Source organism: Octopus sinensis, linkage group LG25 (genome assembly GCF_006345805.1).
Source record: "Octopus sinensis linkage group LG25, ASM634580v1, whole genome shotgun sequence".
In the NCBI taxonomy this organism is placed as follows: domain Eukaryota; kingdom Metazoa; phylum Mollusca; class Cephalopoda; order Octopoda; family Octopodidae; genus Octopus; species Octopus sinensis.
This window is the reverse complement of record NC_043021.1, coordinates 853,172-873,171: the sequence shown is the minus strand read 5'-3', so window position 1 is coordinate 873,171 and position 20,000 is coordinate 853,172. Positions and strand designations below refer to the sequence as shown.

Genomic DNA, 20,000 nt, shown 5'->3' with positions numbered 1-20,000 from the left:
TCTGCGATCATTTCTTTACCATGGGTCAGTGATGTCCTCTTAATATTCACAACCCACATCAGTGAGTGGCATATGTTATGTGGCAACTGGTGAACTACGACGTCTTTCGTTGCAGCTTTACACTGGACTAATTACTGGGTCATTGGAATAACAAATCGAGTGAAAGGTGAGAACCATCTTAACAGACCTAGCCCACTTCTTGCAAATTATTCATTCATCATTAATATCAATTATTGATTTATTATGATTTAATCGTCACAGAGTCAAGATGGAGAAAAGGAGTTCCGTAAAAGGAGGGAGGAAGAGAAATTTCACATCTCCTCTGCCAGCTTCTGAACAGACATTTCCTGCTTTAAAAGACACTGAATTCTGTCGTGGTTTTGTTTTAGACGATGACGCAGCGGGAAATACTAAAACATTGCTTTGCTGTTGTTGTCGTTTTTGGTGTTGATAATTGTTTAGTGTATGCTGCGATGTCGGTGACTTACTCACAAACGTTTACGATGTTATCCATAATATTTGGCCAATAGGCTCTCTCGCGCTTGTTATACAAACTAACACCGTAATACAGAAGAGTATAAGACCCATACACACATAGAGCATCAATTCGAAGGGGTTTGACATCCAGAGTATGTACGAGGGGATCTGTTACTTGCAATAATAATAATAATAATAATAATAATAATAATGATATAATAATAATAATAATAATAATAATAATAATAATAATGATAATAACCAGTGGCTCTCATGGTTTCTGATCTTAACTGATTGGAAGTGTTATCATGTACATTGTTTTGTCTTGGTATAAAAGATGGGCTACAGCAAATATTCTGCTCAATACCACAGATTTACTTGTCAGTCGTTTGAGCTTATCCAACTGAGCATGTCCATTCGTGGCTGACGATATGTGCATCTCTGATCACGAGCAGAAGTAGTGGGGGAGCATCATAGCCATGTGTAGGGAGGGATTCTTTGGGGTTTGAATAATTCACCTCTGGAAACATGGGTGGTTCTTTCAACATCCTTAAACAAGCCTTATTCAGGGACCTTTTGAGCGGGATGGGCTACTCGACCAGAAGAAAACTCTAACTGGGCCCCACCTGCGAGATCATGTGCTGTTTATCTTGATATGAGATCACCATGTCACGCACATATGGTTGTGATGCATGTGCCTGGTGTACCCTTATCAGACGGATAGTCATGATTTGTATACTGGGCTTCGTATATTTTACCCCAGTGTCACTTTGATGGCGTGCACTACTCTCTCACTGAATAATAATAATAATAATAATAATAATAATAATAATAATAATAATAATTCTTTCTATAAGGCCTCAAATTTGGGGAAGGGATTAAGTCGATTGCATCGACCCCAGTGCGTAACTGGTATTTATTTAATCCCCGACGTGCTAACGATTCTGCCAGCTCACCGCCTTAAAAACACAATTCTAAAGGGGTTAAAGGCCAGGTATTGGGATGTGTGTGTTTGCGTGTTTCTTTTTTGCACGCGTAACATTTGTATAAAACACATGAATGAAAACATATGTATATGCATTTATATATGTGTGTTGTATGTGTAGAGTATGAATGTATATGTAACGTTGAGTTATACACACACACACACATCTATATATGTGTACTTGTGTCGGTGTATTGAGTTTTTTTTCTAAACTGGTGAACATCAAGAATGTGAGAGAAATTCGGACCACGGTTGAGCCAATTCATATCACTTCTTCAATTTGGGATTTCATTTTACAACCGTAGACAGTTTGAATAGGTCTAAGAGAGTCATACCATGACACTCCATGGTGAAATATCCAGCGTTGATAAAGTGATCCATTAGCAATTACTAGAATATATGTACTCATCTACCCAATATATTACTTGTATAAATGATTATTAAACATGGAAGAGACGATCAAAATAACGTTGCACACTCCGAGTGTGGTTTGAGGTCAGAAAGAGAAGATAACCAAACGAGAGAGAGAGAGAGAGAGAGAGAGAGAGAGAGAGAGAGAGAGAGAGAGAGAGAGAGAGAGAGAGAGAGAGAGAGAGAGAGAGAGAGAGAGAGAGAGCAACGTGGGCAGAATGTGTGACTTTACTTTCAGGTTGGTGTCTGGGATAAAATCTGTGTGGGCAGGGAACGAGTGGGGGTGGAGTGGCAGTGGAGTTTGTTGCTGTTTGTTAATTATCCTGTTACTATAGCAACAATAACCTTGCAGTAGCGCAAAGGTGATGGTGGGGGTGGGGCAGAGAGTGATTCATCAACTGATAATTGCTCAGAAGTAGTAGTAGTAGCAGCAGCAGCAGCAACAACAACAGTGAGGATAATGAGAGGTTGAAAAGAAGAGGAAGGAGAGAAAGAAGGAAAAGTTGACGATGAAGAAGAAAAAATATGATTGTGTAAAATCTCACCACCACCCCTCATCACTCCCCCTCCCCATCACTGATCAATTACCCACTCCCCACCCCCTCTACTTCATCAATATTCACTTCCGATAAAGATTCCACGATTTCAATTCCCTTATTCCGTGTAATCTGATATGTTGCACGGCTCGAATATAACTGTTCTGAGATCGATCCCAGGTAGGAAATGTGATAAGTGTTTAGGTCACAGGGGGTGGGGGTGGCAGCGGTGGTGGAGGGAGAGAAGAGAGAGAGAGAGAGACTGAGAAGTAAAATGTGTGTGCGCTCGCGCGCGCGTGCAAACGTATACATGACCAAGGTTTACTTGGTCACATATACAAAAAAGGGACGATGGAACTGTTGCAATGGCCAGTTGTCCAGTAATTAAGAATTTTTACTGTTGTGGTGGTCAGTTGATGAAAAAGAGAACATTTTGCGGTCAGAGAGAGGGAAGGAGGGGGAGAGGGAGACTGTGCTGGTTGACAAAATGAAGCCGTACTTCGAACCCCACCAACTGGTCCTTTGGTATCTTTAGTAAGGCCCACACTGTTGTTACCCAGTGGAACATCATCACCTGGCCTTAGCGGGGTTCACTCTGTTGGAAGTATCTTGGCTTAAGTCACCGGTTTAAAGGTAACTGTGTCCCTTCCACCTATCAGTCTTTTCAGACACTGAAAGAGTTCCGAGGGTTCTTTAACATTATGACACAGATGGAATTCCCTGTTCAAAAGGTCTTCGGACTCGCCATTCTCTAAATTCAGTCTGGAATAGTGTAAATAGCAAAAACTTTTCGACAATTTTGTGAAGGTCAGTAGCCGAGTAATTAGGCCATTGGGCACGCGATTGTTAGTTTGGCAGTTCGTTCTTGGACTGCGTCTGAGCAAAATGCTTCCGTTAATTTTACTCAATTTCACACATATGAAAATGAAGATCAGCGGTCAACCCTGTAATACACTGGGGTCTTTGTTCAGGAATTGGTTTTGTACTCTGAGTCATCTAAACATCTCATAGACTCAAACTTCGACCTAATGGTTCTAAAGGACGGAGAACAAATTTTCTAAATAGTTTGTACATAATTAACTCATGTTGTTATACTGCAGAAAGAATCAAAGACGGTCCAGCCGTAGCCATACCATTAATAGTTTAGACAGACAGACAGATTGATAGAAGATTGTTAAATGGAAATTTACAGAGAAAAAAACTGGATGAAGATAATATATAAAAGATAAAAATAAACAAGGAATAAGGCCATAGATTTGGGAAGAAGGGAGTCTGGGGAAATCAGTGGTCTGCGAGGGTGTCTAATTGCATTCAGAGTTCGAATTTCGCTGGAGTCAAATACACTTAACCTTTCAGGGTGGGGAGATTAAACAGTAAGCAAGTATTGCGGCAAACTCAACCTTCACCCCACGCCCCTCCCACCCTTATGTTAGAAATCGTTCGATCTTTCTCTTTAGACTCCGAATTCACAGATCAATACAAATATCTATCACTGCTCACAGATCGATACAAATATCTTTGAGAAATATTGAATTAAAATCGATTTTTGAAGAGTCTCCAAAGTTCAAAGAATTGTGCTTTCGGTTTGGCTGAAGAACAACGCTGCAACGAGGTATGGAAATCTTGGTACTATAGCATCAACCACACCAGTCCATACACTACTTGCACAACATCGTAAACCATACAACTCTTACAACCACCACCACCACCGCCGCCGTCGCCACCACCACCAACTCTATAATATCGCATTCTAATTAACGTCTGATCAATATTTAGTCTATCTTGTAGTTGTACATGTTGGTGTCTTGTTGCATGCTTCTCACCTTGCTGCTCTTTTGTAGTGTGTGTGTGTGTGTGCGCGCGCGCAGACGTCGTTATAATCAGCATCAATAGGTGGCGCTAAGTCGAAAATTTCGAGAGAGGCCCAAGCGATTGAAAATAGACAGCTACATCCATCCTGCTCTCCCTTTCTCTCTCACTCACACACAGATAAGCCTTAGATGGGAGCATACAGGCGGTGTTCACAACTATTCCCCATCTGTGCTGCTGCCAACTCCCTATCGTTGCTAGGGTGGTCGTTCAGCAAACGCCATCTGTTGAGGGGGTTCTCTGTTGTCTTCAGATCGGGCCATGTATTGACCCCGACTCTTATCGTCACACTTACGTAAGTGTGCCGTTCTTAATATAACAGGAAGCTCAGCCAGGCACCAATTAAGATTCTAGAATGGAATTCCTATAAAAGAGTTTTTAAGGTCATAGAAAATACGCCGCCGTAAAACCGACCCACGGAGAGGAGGAAACAGTGGCTGTGCTTCTAAATTCATTGCCAATAGCTTGATAGAGATTGGTACCATGATTGCTGTTGCTGCTGCTGATGATGATGAGGATGAGGCGAGTCTGTCATCTTGTCTTGTATCATTCATAAGTTATAGCCGATAAATGATGATGATAATGATGGTGATGATGGCGACGACGCGGCGGAGGGCGATGATAGTGGAGAACAGAAAGAGGCAGATGCTAGTTTGTGTTTGCAAGTGTCGTAGTGTTATGAGAGAGACACATCTGTACCTGGAGAGAACGCTGGTCTATCTCGTGCAATATTCCCATTAAAGAATTAGGTGTTCTACCTAGAAACAAATCGAAATGGCACTCATAGATGTGAACTCATTTCCTTTCAGTTCGTTCACCAATAAATTATTCACACGGTCACATGACCAACACACACACACACACACACACGCACTGTTGATTAGTCGTAAAAGTAGTAATAGCTGTGGTGGTGGTGATGGTAGTAGTAGTAGTGAAGGTGGTGGTGGTACAAAACTGTACAATGCTCCTCAGAAATGTAACAGCGGTGATGTAAAAAAAACTATAGAGAAATATCAACCTCTCTCTTTTAATGGCGTCCTTCATCTGGTCACCGATGTTGACTGCGAGAACTCTTAACAAGGGACAACTGATCCCTAACGTATTTTTGATGGACTCCACTTAGCAGGCTTCATTCTTCTCCACCCAGTTTAGTTTCATTCGCTAAATGCTGCGTGCTTTTAGTAGACTCTGCTAAAGACAACCAGCCGTTAGCTGAACCGTGCCTCCGGTTTGGGGTCAACATCTTTCCTTTCTTCCGCCAATGTCTGATTCTAAAGAAGGTCAGGTGTTTTGTTTTTCCTTAGTAGTTATAAAAATAATTATCTTCAATAAAATATCTGCCACAACCTTTCCAAAATACCGTTCCCTTCCTTCTGCACCCTGGACCATTATTGCTCCCTCGAAATATTCTACACTATTGCAGCTTGTTATAGTTACATTGATAACATTATTGTATATATTGATCCTTTAAATATCCCTTCCCCATCCTAAACATGTTTCCTACTGACACGATTTTTCTGTACACTATTAATAATTGAAACCACAGAAAGGGAGGCAACTGGTGAGGTTACGTGTCCTCAACGAATACTCCAAGAAGTGTGTAGGATCTTGTAGGCATGAAGTGGATTCGATCCACCATAGCCAAATTTAAATTAACAGTTCAACAGAACTTTTCTCACGGTGGAACAATGGCTTTTCTCTGACAGCAGTTTTACATTTTCCAGATGCCTTTAGCTAGGACGAAATAATGTCTTCGCCACTTGACCCTTATAACCTCTTCTACTTCACCAAAAACCAGAATAGCGATAACAAGACCACCAACTAAATATATTGTTCTCAATATGTCTATCCTTCTGGATAGTTATAAAAGCAAGAACACCTCAAGCAAAAATTAGTCACTTCGGTGACGACTCAACGAGTTAGTTACTTCAGTGTGACAACTCAGTGAGAACGAAGTCTGGCTGACCAGCTACAACCTTGGTCCGAGGGAGAAATGAAGTTTACTGTCAGTAACTGTGAGACAACGCCCAACACCATACAACTCTCACTAGCTCTAATTCTGTTCTCTTACAACATCATTCTATCTCTCTCCGCAATTACTACTAAACAATGCAGAGAACACAAACACAAACTTTACTTCGCAAGCTTTTGGATTTATCATAACCTGCCCGTCGAGGCAAGGTATTTGTAACGTAACGGTAAATAAATATTTCCTTAAAACTTCAAGCATTGTCCATTTTTCACATCTTACAACTTGCCGTTACAACAAAATTCATATCGTCACAACTGCTGACTCCGACATTTCATATTATTGTGTACCTAAACAATCTTACCCGTTACAAATGGTAACTGCACTAATTAAAACTCAACCGTTACAAGTGTGATAGTCAAAATAAATGTAGTTCCTGTAAGGAATCGGTAAAGTTGCGATGATGTCTTTTGTCGTATGTTGCAGTGGAAATGTATTCGGAAGTAGTTATTATCAACTAATTACTCTCTCCAGAAAACTGCTGCTTTCTCTCGGACTTATGTCACTTTGGTTTGTCTCGACATTATGTTTAGTCCTTGTTGTACTAAAGATGTCACTAGTACACTAAATTTTCATTATTTACAGCAGCGATTCCCAACCGGTTTTAGGGTCCAAGCCCAGATCCAAAACCTGGATGTTTTAGGGGGCCACACGAAAAAAAAAATAGAAGGTAAAATACAAATTAATTAAAGAAAAGTTTATTATATTTATAGAGGGAAAACCGTTGAGGGCCACCAGAAGGATGCAAGGATGCATGAGGGTTGAACGCGGTCCCAGGAGCGACGGTTGAGAACTACTGATTTAAAGGTTTAAAGAACACTCTAACACTGGCGGACCTTGGGTGGGTTCTGGTTTAATAGATCTTTTCCTTCTGAAATATTTTAACAATGTAAATTATTCTTAAACAAAAGCAGACATGAAGGCCTCAACACAGTATTTTCTTGCAAAGAATACCAAAACCCCCGGAGGGAAGGAGGACTTTTCATTTGCAAGATCTTCAAGAATAAACAGCTTCTTTACATAGCATAGGCACAGGATTGATAAAACCGTTACGGCTGCAAAGCTTAGTTCCAGACATTGACGTTTTGAGTTCAAATCCGAACGAGGTCACCTTTGTTTTTTTCTCTTCCGAGGTCAATACAATAAAGTACCAGTCACGTACATACAAACACACAGAAATATACACATGCATATTCACTAAGAAATATACATTCACTGACACACATATACACTAACAACTAAACGCAGGGTCGAACCAAAGAGGGAGTCTCTATGTGTGGACACCCAAAACGCTAGAAATAACAGCCAAACTACCTTATATTACATCCAGCTGTTTTATGAAAAGACTCGTTAGCTAATGTGGTCTGAAATGTATCTCTACAACAAAAAAAAAAGTAGAAAAGTCGTGGTTGGGTTGTTAGTAAATCAAGGACGACCTTAAAACAAATTCTGATCAGATTTTTAAAATTTCAGGATCTTTTAATTAAACTTTAATAAAACAAACATAAAAAAGTAAACGAAGAAAAAAATGTGGAACAGAAATGGAAGGAAGGGGGGGGGGCGGTGTTTTAGTTTCAGAAGAAAAAAAACTTTGGTTGTCTGAAGTCTGGGATTATAGTAACATAAGCATGTGTGTGTGTGTGTGTGTTTATATACGCAATGTATGTGTATGTAGCACGTGACCGAGCTACTGGAAAGGGGACAGACAGTGTCCCCCTGGGGAGGTGGACTAAATTACTCAGCAATTTTTCACTTCCTGGTGGTGGTGTGGTGGTGGTGGTGGATGTGATGTATCCGTTTGAACACATGGATCACAACTGCAGATGTAAACACAGTCTGTGTGTATATATACTGTCTGGACACACACACACACACACACGTCACAAATATATAATCATAAACATATAATATATAATATATTGTATAATATATTCAATAGCTCTTGTGTTCTGCAGGATTTAAACAGGACACACACACACACGTTTGTGTGTGTGAATCCGTTTCATGCCAGGCTCCCGGCTTTCGTGCATTAAAACTTGAGTCACCACCACCACCACCCCGCCACCTGCTGTGTGTCACCAACAACCGAAGTCTGCTGCTGCTGCTGCTGCTGCAGTGTTTCCAAAACTTGTGGCCACCCTGTCAGAGACTTCATTTCTCCCCTGCCCCATCACCGCCACCCCTCCTCCTTCCACCCTTTCTAGCAACCTTCACATTTCAAGGTCGACCCTTATTAATTAATGGAAGGGCTCCAGTTATTTTAATTAACTAAAAGTGCACAATTAGAAGTTAATGAGAAATTCTAATGAAACAAGGACAGCAACTCATTTGGAAATAGAAGTTAAGGAATGCAGTAGGGGAGGGAGTGGAGACTTTGGTAACAAGAACCACAACTCTGGGCATGTTTGAACGTTATTAGACCTCGTCAGCAAAGTATAGCTAGAATCTCTCACTTCCCTCACCCTTTCTCTCTCTCTCTCATATATACATATATATATATATGTAGTGTGTGTGTGTGTTGTAAATAATCAGTAGCTAACATGATAACCTGAAATAAGGAAATAAAGAAACAAAGAAGCCAAGTAGGGAAAAGCGTGACCCCGCTGGAGCTTTCCACTGAGCCTTTATCATTCTTTAGTTTATTACATTTCAACCCTCCGTCTCTGCATCTTCCGAAAATAAACATTTCCTGCTACGTCACCGCCGCCACAGCTACTCGCAAACGCCTCCACCACCACCACCATCATCATCACTAACTACAACAATTCAACTCACTGCTTACATAATGTTTCTTTACTTGATTCCATTTTCAATTATCGGACTCTTCGATCGTTTTATCTTTATAAAGGTGGAAACACTGACGGTACCCATCCACCCATGCCACATACTTACTACACACTGTTTGTTGTTCCCTCATCTCTTGTCTCTGTCTTTTGTTTCTTTTGTTCACTTTTGGGCCACACACACACACACACACACACACACACACAACTTACAATTCAGCCATTATTGGCGCATACCTTGTCTATCTTCCTAACGTCGCTTGATGTGGTTTTGAAAGGCATCTTTCTACACACACAGACAAGTACAGATGCATAAACACACACACACACACACACACACACACACACACACACACAAGCATAGATGCATAAACACATCCTCACTCATATACGAAAGTAATATTTTCATCTCAAGTCAGCCGGTCTGTTGACCGAATCGTTAGCTCGCCGGACAAAATGCTTAGCGATTTTTCATCTGTCCCTAAGTTCTGAATTCAAATTCCACCAAAGTTGATTTTGCCTTTCATTTTCTCGGGGTCGATAAATAAATACCAGTTGAGCACTGAGATCGATGTAATCGATCCCCCCCCCCCCCCCGATATTTGAAACCTATATTTTCATCTCAAGTTTTATATCCCAATCTGATACTATCAAGATATTTTACTTTATGATAAGGCCAAGTATTCAACCGGCATCATCGTCGTCTATCGCAGCTTCCTCTTGCTTCGGACCCAATAGTTGACTCTTCATATATCCCGTTATATCATCATGTCATAAGTTTATGACATATCCTAGTCATATGTTTTCATATAAGATACTTTCTAAGGTGTATATATAAATCTTTGATATTTCCAAAAAGTATATCTTAATTTGTGACTCTGCAATATCTCTTAGTATCTTAATATTTGACACCTGAAAGTGATATATCTTAGCCTGCGTCATTAGTGATAAGTCATAACTTGTGACATTAATAAACCATAAATTGTAACCTACGACTCTCCCCGAGTCCGACATTGTGATCTCTGACTCGACAAAGTCACATAATGTCATTCAATTTTAGTGAATTCAATATCTTAAAGGATTGCTGGAAGTTTATTCATGTAACGTTTATTTAGTTTTACACAAATGTATTTTGGGTTAACCATGTCAGTCTGACAATATTGCTGTACAATATAAACAAGCTGCGACACATCGAAGTGGCACAGTAACCCACTTGACGGCCTAACATTACAGATCCAGTTTATTTAACAACAAAAAGTGACTCTTTTGGAAATGAATACGTTTTAATAACTTTGTTTCCTTCCTCCATTTCCCCCCTGTCTTAATTTTTGAAACCTCGATACTTCGTTTGTAAACGTTTTCAGAATAAAATATTTTTCAGAGAAAACCTATTTTAGAAGATGAAGTTACTGGTATGCACATTTCATAAATCTGTTTGATGTGACGAGTAAAATGATAGGGATTCATGGAACAACTGGGATTTGAGAAACCAGAAAATGATTCATTATTTCAATAATCTTTGGATGAAATCCTTGCCACAGCATCTTCGTAGTTTTAATAACCCGAGACGAGTTGGGAAACGGTAAACAATAAGAACACCGAGAACAACATTAATAGATGCATTATTCCTTTAAAATGGCCCTTAAAGACTGGAAACATTTAAAGAGAGAAACGACACACAAATGGACATTTTTCTTCCTTGACATAATAAGTTCCTACCCACCGAAATAATTCTCCAAAGGGAACCACGCCCTATCTTACCCCACAACCAATCTTGCATTTTTAACAGTTCTTGTATGAAACTTAATGTTTTAGTATCTCACGAGAAAAACAAACTTTCAGCCCCCCTTCCCACCCACTACACACCCATGCACACACGCACATACATATATATATACATGTATATATACATATACACACTGGCTGGTAGTATTACACTGGTGTAGAATACAATTAAGCGAGAAAATGTCTCCAATGCTTTGAGAGAAAAAAAAAAAGGGAAAAGATTTATTCAAAGTTAGGACTGTTTTTCATACTCTCGATCCTCAGGCAATATTATACACTCATACACACAAGCAGATATACACACACAAATATATATTATATATACACACATTCACACATATAAACCACCGCACGAACGCTAATTACACCAATCAAACACCACCAATGTTAGCTTCTTCCTTCTTTGCTCGCCTCTACCCACTTTGTGTGTGTGTGTGCGTGTGTATATATATATATACACACATATATATATAGTGACACAGCTATATTTAAGGAAATGCACATAGACAAACATAAATATATATATTTGTGTTTGTCTATGTCCATTTCCTTAAATATAGCTGTGTCACTACTTCTGTGTGTGTGTGTACGTGAGTGTGTATATATTTGTATCTTCATACATGTTAGAAGTGTTGAAAGCCAAGCGAGGTCGGCCGAGACCTGGTTACTAGAACCTTAATACAACAGACCTATTTCAATGGTGGGCATAGTCTGTCCTGGTCACTGTGAGTCCGTAGAGTCCACTCAGGGAAAGGATTGGAGGCAAATTCGATCTGTTTCTGGTTCGATGCCCTCCACCAGGCCGTTGAGCCGTCTTAAGCATAGTCCATTCAGTTGCAAGTATTTGGTCTCCAGTCTAAGAACTCCACCTCAAGAATCTCCGAAACCCTAAAAAATGTTCGCGTGTTGGCCCGCCAATTAACAACAAAACAGCAGTGTGTGTAGTTGGAGGTGGGGTCAGAATAGACTTACGGTCCAAAATTCTAACAAGCTGAGGTGTGATGTCGTGTTAACTGTCAAGGTAAAGGGGGTAGATTTCACACGATAAAGTATTTGAATATATCACGTGATATTAACTGGGAAGAGTTTTAGGCCATGGGAATTATTTCCCTTGTTCACTTGGTTTTAAAAAACAATAACCAGCAAATTTTTTATGTAAAGCACTTTATCAAATAACAAGGCAGGCTTGAAAGGACAATTTGACTCCTTGATATAAAATAGTTGATATCACGTGGCAACAAGTACAACAACGAGGACTTTTTTTTCTTTTAAAGTAACACCAGAAGGTTAGACACAGGAACAAAACCAACAAATGCACAACGATGTTGAGATAAAATATTGTGGTTCTCGCCAAGAAGGTAAGCTCCTGTTATATTTAATGACCTTCGAGCACTGTCTGCTACTTAAGTGAACTGTTATGACATCTCAGCCAATTCGAGTGGTTGCTCTAACATCACAGACATATTAAAAATAACGGCGGTAACTTCTTCCGTTGTATTCCTACTCCTTACCAGATGCTTATAGGTCTACATTTAGGGATTAGACACCTAAAACTATAGAATTAATTTAATAACTATTTTACAAGAAAACTGCTAAATTATTTCCCAACTATAAGTAAATACAATCGGTCATTCTTCCATATTTTCGTCCATCTCTTTTACAAATACCTATCTAGTTATATGGTTCTGTCAAGCTGAGCTCTTCCTGTCCTACATCTTGTCCAATTATCCCTAACGCCTCACTTTCTCTCCCACCCTTTTCCTCCTCCTCCTCCTCTAATATCTCTCCTACCCCATTTCTATCCTTTATGTCTTTTTCGCTTACTTTCTATTCAGACAACACCTTGTCTCCATACTCATTGATGTCTTCCGGTCGCCATACTCAGACGTTTCCCCGAGCAACCATACTTACCGGAAGTGACTTCGCAGCTACTTTCTGCGTTTCACTTTTTAGTCACCTCAACGTCTATATGTCTTCCTTCACCCCTACACCGTCTACCTGCCCCTCCCTGCAGTTCTTTCTCATTAGGAGCATTACACAATGTGATCACTCCGCTTGCAAGAAATAACAGCAAACCACACTTCAAAAGAGAAACACACTAGAGAAAGTCACTCTTAACCACTGGCTAAACAAAAGATGGGATAGTCGTAGCGGTTTCGAATTCGATGAGCGGCACCTAGCTTTACGCTTGGCTAAGACGCGTAAATCTGGTAGGTTCGGTGTATTGGGCTGTGAGTTTTTTGCACCAAGAATCGCCGTTGGTCGACAGATTGCTCTCGTTAGTTGATAAACCACGTGGCTGAGAAATGAATTTGTTAACCACTCGACCACGCCTTCGGTTAAATAACACACTTCTTAACCACGCGGTTATGTCTGTGACCCCCTAATTATTATGTATGTGTGTGTGTGTGTGTGTGTGTGTGTATCATTTATCTTTTACTTGTCTCAACCATTTGCAGGGACATCGCCTTGAAGAATTGTGGTCGGGGCCGAATTGATCCCCAGCACTTTTTTTTTTAACTAGTACTTATTCTATCGGTTCTTTTACCGAACCGCTAGTTTACGTGGATGTAAACGCCACACCGGTTGTCAAGCAGTTGTCAAATACTGGCACGAACATACATACACATATATGTGTGTGTGTGTATATATAATATATATATATGATGTGTTTCTTTCAGTTTCCATCTACAAAATCCATTCACAAGGCTACAAGGCTTTAGCCAGTCCGAGGCTATAGTAGAAGACACTTGTCCAAGGTCCCACACGGTGGGACTGACCCTACAACTACGTGTTTGAAAGCAAACCGCTACGCGTGACATCCGTTACTCTTAGAGCTCCATATAGATTTCCATAATCCAATCTGCTTTCTGTAGAGTTATTAGTAAACGTCTGCACCGAGTCCTTAGCTGAGAGCTACACATGTAGCGGAATCAAATCAAATGTTTCCCGATATTCTGCTGTGGTTGAGCAATTCGAATACCTATTCTAGGGCTTCTGACTGTAAATTGATAACACCATAGAAAATAGGGGCCACAGTACATAAGGAAAGGTGGTTGTGTTGCAGAAACAGGATCAAAGTAAAACTAAATTTATATCAAAGTCGTGTTAGAAGTTGACGTGGAACCGGAGCCAAACGAGAAGGGCAGGGTTGGACTGGCAGTATCGCTAGGAGAGGGGATTGAAATATTTTGCACTTTTTTTACTTCGGCCTAAGACTCTCTGAGATCACATCCAGCCGGTATCAACTTCGCTTTTCTTACATCACGTGGTCAATAAAAATAAAGTACCAGTCATAGACTGGTGTCAATCCAATCGATTCTAACCCATCCTCAATATGTGGCCTTGTTTCATTGAGGGGGTGGGTGGGCATGGTGAGGGTGATTTTTGTTAAGATAATAGTATACTAGTAGTAACAGGAGGGGAGGGGAAGTAGTGGAGGGTGAGAGGTAAAACACCCCCATCCTAAAGAGAGACACGTTATTTTGTGGTGGTGGTGTCAGCTGATGTAGAAGTTGAAAAACATATATGTATAGATATGTATGTATGTATATATATATATTATATATATATATAATTATATATATATATATTATATATATATATATAATCTATATATATATATATATATATACATATATCATATATATATATATATTATATATATATTATATATACATTATAGCGAGAATATGCATATAAGTTAGTATATCAAGTATTTTTAAATTATTGATATCTTTATTGCTTTATATACTTTGTATAATATATTATATATATATATATATTATATATATATTATATATATACATTTATATATATATATATATATATGTATATATCTGTATATATATTATATATTAATATATTATATGTATATATATATATAGATATTATAGTAATAATATATATATATATTATATATATATATATATATATATATATATATATATATATATATTATATATATATATATATATATATATATATATATACACACACACAGACTCATATATAACTGTTATACACTGTGGACGTCTATTGACTTTGTTGTCTTTTCTTTTTTGTATCTTTAATTTGCCATATGTGTGTGCGTTTGTGTGTGTGTGTGCTTGTGTGTGTGTGTGTGGTGTGTGTGCGCGTGTGTGTGTGTGTGTGTGTGTGTGGTGTGTGTGTGTGCGCGTGCGTGTGTTGCACTTCGTCGCACGATAGCACATCTACTTCAAAGACACTTGCGGATGAAGGGCAGCAAACTACATAACTTTTAGACTCAATGACAGTTGAGATCATTTCTTACTTTCCACATTGATACCAGCTGTATACTGGGATTTCAAAATTTGCTTTGTATCAAGTTTAAAAAATGACCCAATAACTTTTACCTGCTTCTTCCTCTTTTTTATCCTTTCGCATTCCTCGTGCCCCGACCCCCCCTCCTCTGCTTCTCTCGGCTCCGCTGTGACGTCTTCCCGCTTCTCCTCATTCAAGCAGGTTGTGATGATTCTCTGAACACCACGACCAAACTGAACAAGGACAAGCAAGGCAACAGGTTCACGGGGTGTTTTTTGTTTTTCTTTCCCCAACGATTTGTCTCATCTTCATCACCATGGTAACGGTCTGCTGCTGTTGGTAACGAAGGTACGGATGAAGACATTCATCCCGTCACTGCTTTCTTCTAGATTGCTATGCCTACTGGCTGCAGCTGCTGTCAGTGGTGAAGGAAGTAGGTTTACGTTTCAGTATCAGGGTTGGCTTAGTACATTTTCAAGTGGTAGTGTAGTAGTAGTAGTAGTAGTAGTACATAAGACAGGGAGGGTGTTTTCGACATTTGTGCCAGTGGTGTAATAGTAGTATTGGTAGTGGTACCATTGTGGTGGTACCAAGTAAATAGAATCAATGGTCTGATAGTAATTGTTGCATGTAGTAGTAGTTGTTGTTGTTGTTGTTGATGTAGCAATGGTGGTGGTGTGGTGATAGCAATGCTGTAGTGGTGTTGTAGAAGTGACCGTTAGTGTTATGGTGGAAGTGTTGTCGAGATGATAATTTTGTGGTGTTGCGAAGATATTTGAAATAAACCCCTTCCACCCCTCTGCGTCCTTCATCCCAAATCGATGGGCACAAATAATATTGCTTCTGGGTAAACATGTGATCTTCTGGATGGATTCGGTTGGAACTTGCCGCCGGCCACGACGGAGTCAAAAGGAGCAAACCCCATCCCTCCCACCCATCCTTCAAATTTTTCACACAAAGAGAAAGTAAAAGGATTTCTCTGTGGTCTCTTGTCTATGAAGTGAGTCAGACCCGACGGGGTGGCCTGCGGCAGCGGAATTGCAAGAAAGTACGAAACAGTGGAGCAGTTATATAAGTGGTGATGCGAGGGAGGAAGGGCGGGATGCAGAAGGGAGGAAGAAAGACTGGGAGATGTTTAAGTAGGATTAAGTGGGTAGGCGCCACCAGGTACCTTTCGAGGGCCAGGCCACACTTGGCGCCACGATACATCTATTGCACACACGCACACACGCCTGTGCGTTTAGGGTTTAATCGTGGCCGTTGTATAACTGCTTATTTTGTCATCATTTGTGTGTTGTGTGTATAATGTGAGACTCAATTAGCCTCTCACACTGTGTGAGCATTTGTATGTCATATTCTGAAGTGTATACAATTATGTATTTATGTATATGCTGTACCGATGTGTGAGAACTGGGGATTTGCACTGTATGTGTATATAGGTGTGTGTGTGGTGTGTGTGTGTGTCAGAGAGAAAGAGAGAGAGAGAAACAGACTGACAGACAGGGAGAGACTGTTGTGTGTGTGTGTGTGTGTGTGTGTGTGTGTGTAGGAAGGTTTTAAATATCGCGACTGAAGGCGGGTATGAGAAGAGAGGGTAACTTGATAAGTCTGACATTCCTGCAGACGATAGAAATCTGGGGTGGAGGAAGAATTTTCAAAAGCCAGCATCGCCATCATCGCCACCTTCAAACATCATACTAGGTGCGAATCAACGAGGAAGCAGCCTTTATGAGTCACCCGACATGCTAGAAATAACAGTCAACCTTCCTTCAACCACACTCTGCAGGATAGAAAAAAGGGCAACGAAAGGATTGATGGTCACCGCTAGAATAGACTTTACCAGTGTTTACATTATTATTATTATTATTATTATTATTATTATTATTATTATTATTATTATTCATAATTTGCAGAAAGTTACTAATGTAACACATCAAAACCTCAGCCCGCGAGTGAGTAAGTTTTCTAACTTTGTACCAATGAAAAACAAGAACAGAAAAAATGCAGAAATCACACCATAAATTGAGTTCTATTGTGTTAGTTTTACCAGAACTATTACACACACACACACACACACACACAAACATATACATACATATATATGTATGGCCCCGGAAGTGGTTTGTATTTTTAAAGTTTCGGAATGAGAACGGAACATTTACAGATAATGGGAATTTATAGTTCCGAGGATCAGATTTGGTGTAAAAACTGACACTTCACTACACACACACACACACACACACACACATGTGTATATCCGTGCTCCTCTGATATTAGTCTCCAGAGTGTCGGTAAGAGGAGATGGTGTCGTTCACCCTTTTTTCAGCCATGTCTTTTTATCTGTGTCATGAGGGAAGGTTGTGTGCGTGAATGGTATTGTGTATCAATACCGAAAGATTAATATGCATATATACATACCTATAGACACACACATATATATATATTATATGCATGTATACATATATGTATATATATATATATATATATATATATATATATAATATATATGTATGTATGTATGTGGACATATAAATATATACATATAATATATATATATACATATATATAGTTTCGAATTTGTATAGAATAATATATAAGTTGAATAAAGTTAAAGCATAATCTGGTTTTTCTTGTGGTATTTTAACAAAATTAACGCTTCCCCACATTACTGTACTCGTTCGATTCCAAATGGTTCCTTCTAAGAGACACTGAAGTTGTCAAGAACGCAACTCTCAATTAAGCCCATTTGAAATCTGATGAGTACACCATGGATGAAAGTGCTACACACACACACACACACACACACACATATATATATTATTATATGTATGTAATATATAGATGTAACAGGTTATGTTACGGTTAAACTATTCAAACTCTGTGAGACAGTGTAATAATCAATATGGAAAAGAGAGAGAGAGAGAGAGAGAGAGAGAGAGAGGAGAGAGAGAGAGAGAGAGAGATAACACTGAAGTGAAAGAAGGGGGTGGGGTGGAGTCGGATGTAAAATAACAACAACAACAACAACAATAATACGAATATGTGTTGAAGCTAGAGGTTACAGTAACCGTGACTTTGTATAGTTTAGGTCGACGGATATTTAAGAGGGGAGGCGCCCCCTCTTCGTCGGCCTAGAGTTTAGGTTTAAAGAATGACTGCTGTGGTAGTGGTGGTGGTGGTGGAGGCGGTTTCTCCACGTTTATTCAGCAGATGTTTCCTGAATATAACAATCACAACAACAACATCTTTATAATCTCTACTCCCCCCCCACCACCACTACACTTTTGAGTGAATTTCATACAACGGAAGTAACTTCGAAAGATAGCAGCTAACTCACTCATACCTCTACACACACACACACACATATGGAGAGAGAGAAGTTTTAACAGAACCGTTATTTTTGACATTGAAAGCAAATCTAAAGAAATAGTCGAGCAGGAAAAAAGCTTCAGCAAGTTCTTTGGCGAAGCGCGCCTCGCTCTGTGTGTATGGATACAAGTTGAATAAACGGTTAGGCGAAATTAGTAGGTCTAACATATATATAAATCATAGCAATCCTTCGATATTAGTACACAACGGCATTCAACCACTCAAATTCCCTCGTGTCAGATTAAGAGTCTAGACTGAAAAACAGGGTTAATAATGTCGTCACGTCATACCGACACTCTCTAGGTCAATACCGAAGGAATGCATTATATATATATATATATATTTATGTCATAGTCACACACTCATACATACATATACATAGATATATGTATATACATGTTATATAGATATATATATATATATAATATACATATAAAAATATATATATATATAATATTATATATATATATATATATATATAAATACATATAAATGATATATATCATATTAATATAATAATAAATAGGGAGTATAACTCCAAACTTACAGAGAAAAATGCAATTTAGTATTAAATCAAATTTCATATATTTAGTAGACAGACCGATAGATAGATAGATAGACAGACAGATATATAATGTATGTGTGCGTGTGAAATGATTATGAGCGCGACTAGGAATGATGATGTGATGAAAACAGCAAATAATAATAATAATAATAGTAATAGTAATAGTAATAATAAAATAATAATAATTATAATGTAACACCGGTAAACTGTATTCAATAAACGGTGATCAATCGATAATATAATAGAGTTCAATAAATGGTGATCAAGTTTTCTATAATTGACAACAACAAAAACAAATATTTTTTTCTCCTTTCAGTGTCAGACACAGGAGGGGGGGGAGGTGGCTTATGTTATGATTGTTTTGGTTGCGGCAGTAATTGGTGTGGGTGATGGTGGTGGTGATGGTTATATTAAATTCTGTTGCCAAAATCTGCTGAACACAAGAGAGAGGGCCAGGAGGAGGAGGAGGGGGAGGATGGAGGATGGAGGATGGAGGTGGAAATTATACTGGCAGCAAAATAGGCATTCTTGAAAATCCATCCATCCATCCATACATACATATGTACGTACGTAAGTACCTGTGTGTGTGTGTGTGTGTGTGTGTAGGCTGAACTATGTCAGCCTCTCTTAGTTGTTTGTCATGTCTTTTAAGAGAAACAGAAACAAAAAAAAAAAAGATGGACCGACTCTGCTTTAGACATATTTCAGACAATTGTAGCCGTGGGGACGATCATGATGATGATGATGATGGTGATGGTGATGATGGTGTCTACTATTACAGCCGTTGTCTCTGAACTTCGTCGCAACAAAACCAGGCATTCTTAAATCCCATTCTATATTCTTCTTCAGCGTTTATCTTCTTCCATTGTAGATCTGCGCTGGTTATCGTCCTAATATTTTCTCTTTA

At 39.0% G+C, this 20,000-nt stretch overlaps 1 protein-coding gene and 1 long non-coding RNA gene across 2 annotated transcripts in view; one reads left to right on the top strand and one right to left on the bottom strand.

Annotated features, from left to right (window-relative positions):
- The window catches only part of LOC118767865, a 28,975-nt gene extending 12,027 nt beyond the window's left edge, over window positions 1-16,948 (top strand). Inside the window, exon 2 of the long non-coding RNA XR_005003770.1 lies at window positions 16,599-16,948. This is a non-coding gene — a long non-coding RNA (uncharacterized LOC118767865). The remainder of the gene's footprint in view (window positions 1-16,598) is intronic.
- LOC115224224 (matrix metalloproteinase-2) overlaps window positions 1-20,000 on the bottom strand; it is a 32,282-nt gene that overhangs the window by 10,111 nt on the left and 2,171 nt on the right. The gene's annotated exons all lie outside the window — the stretch shown is intronic.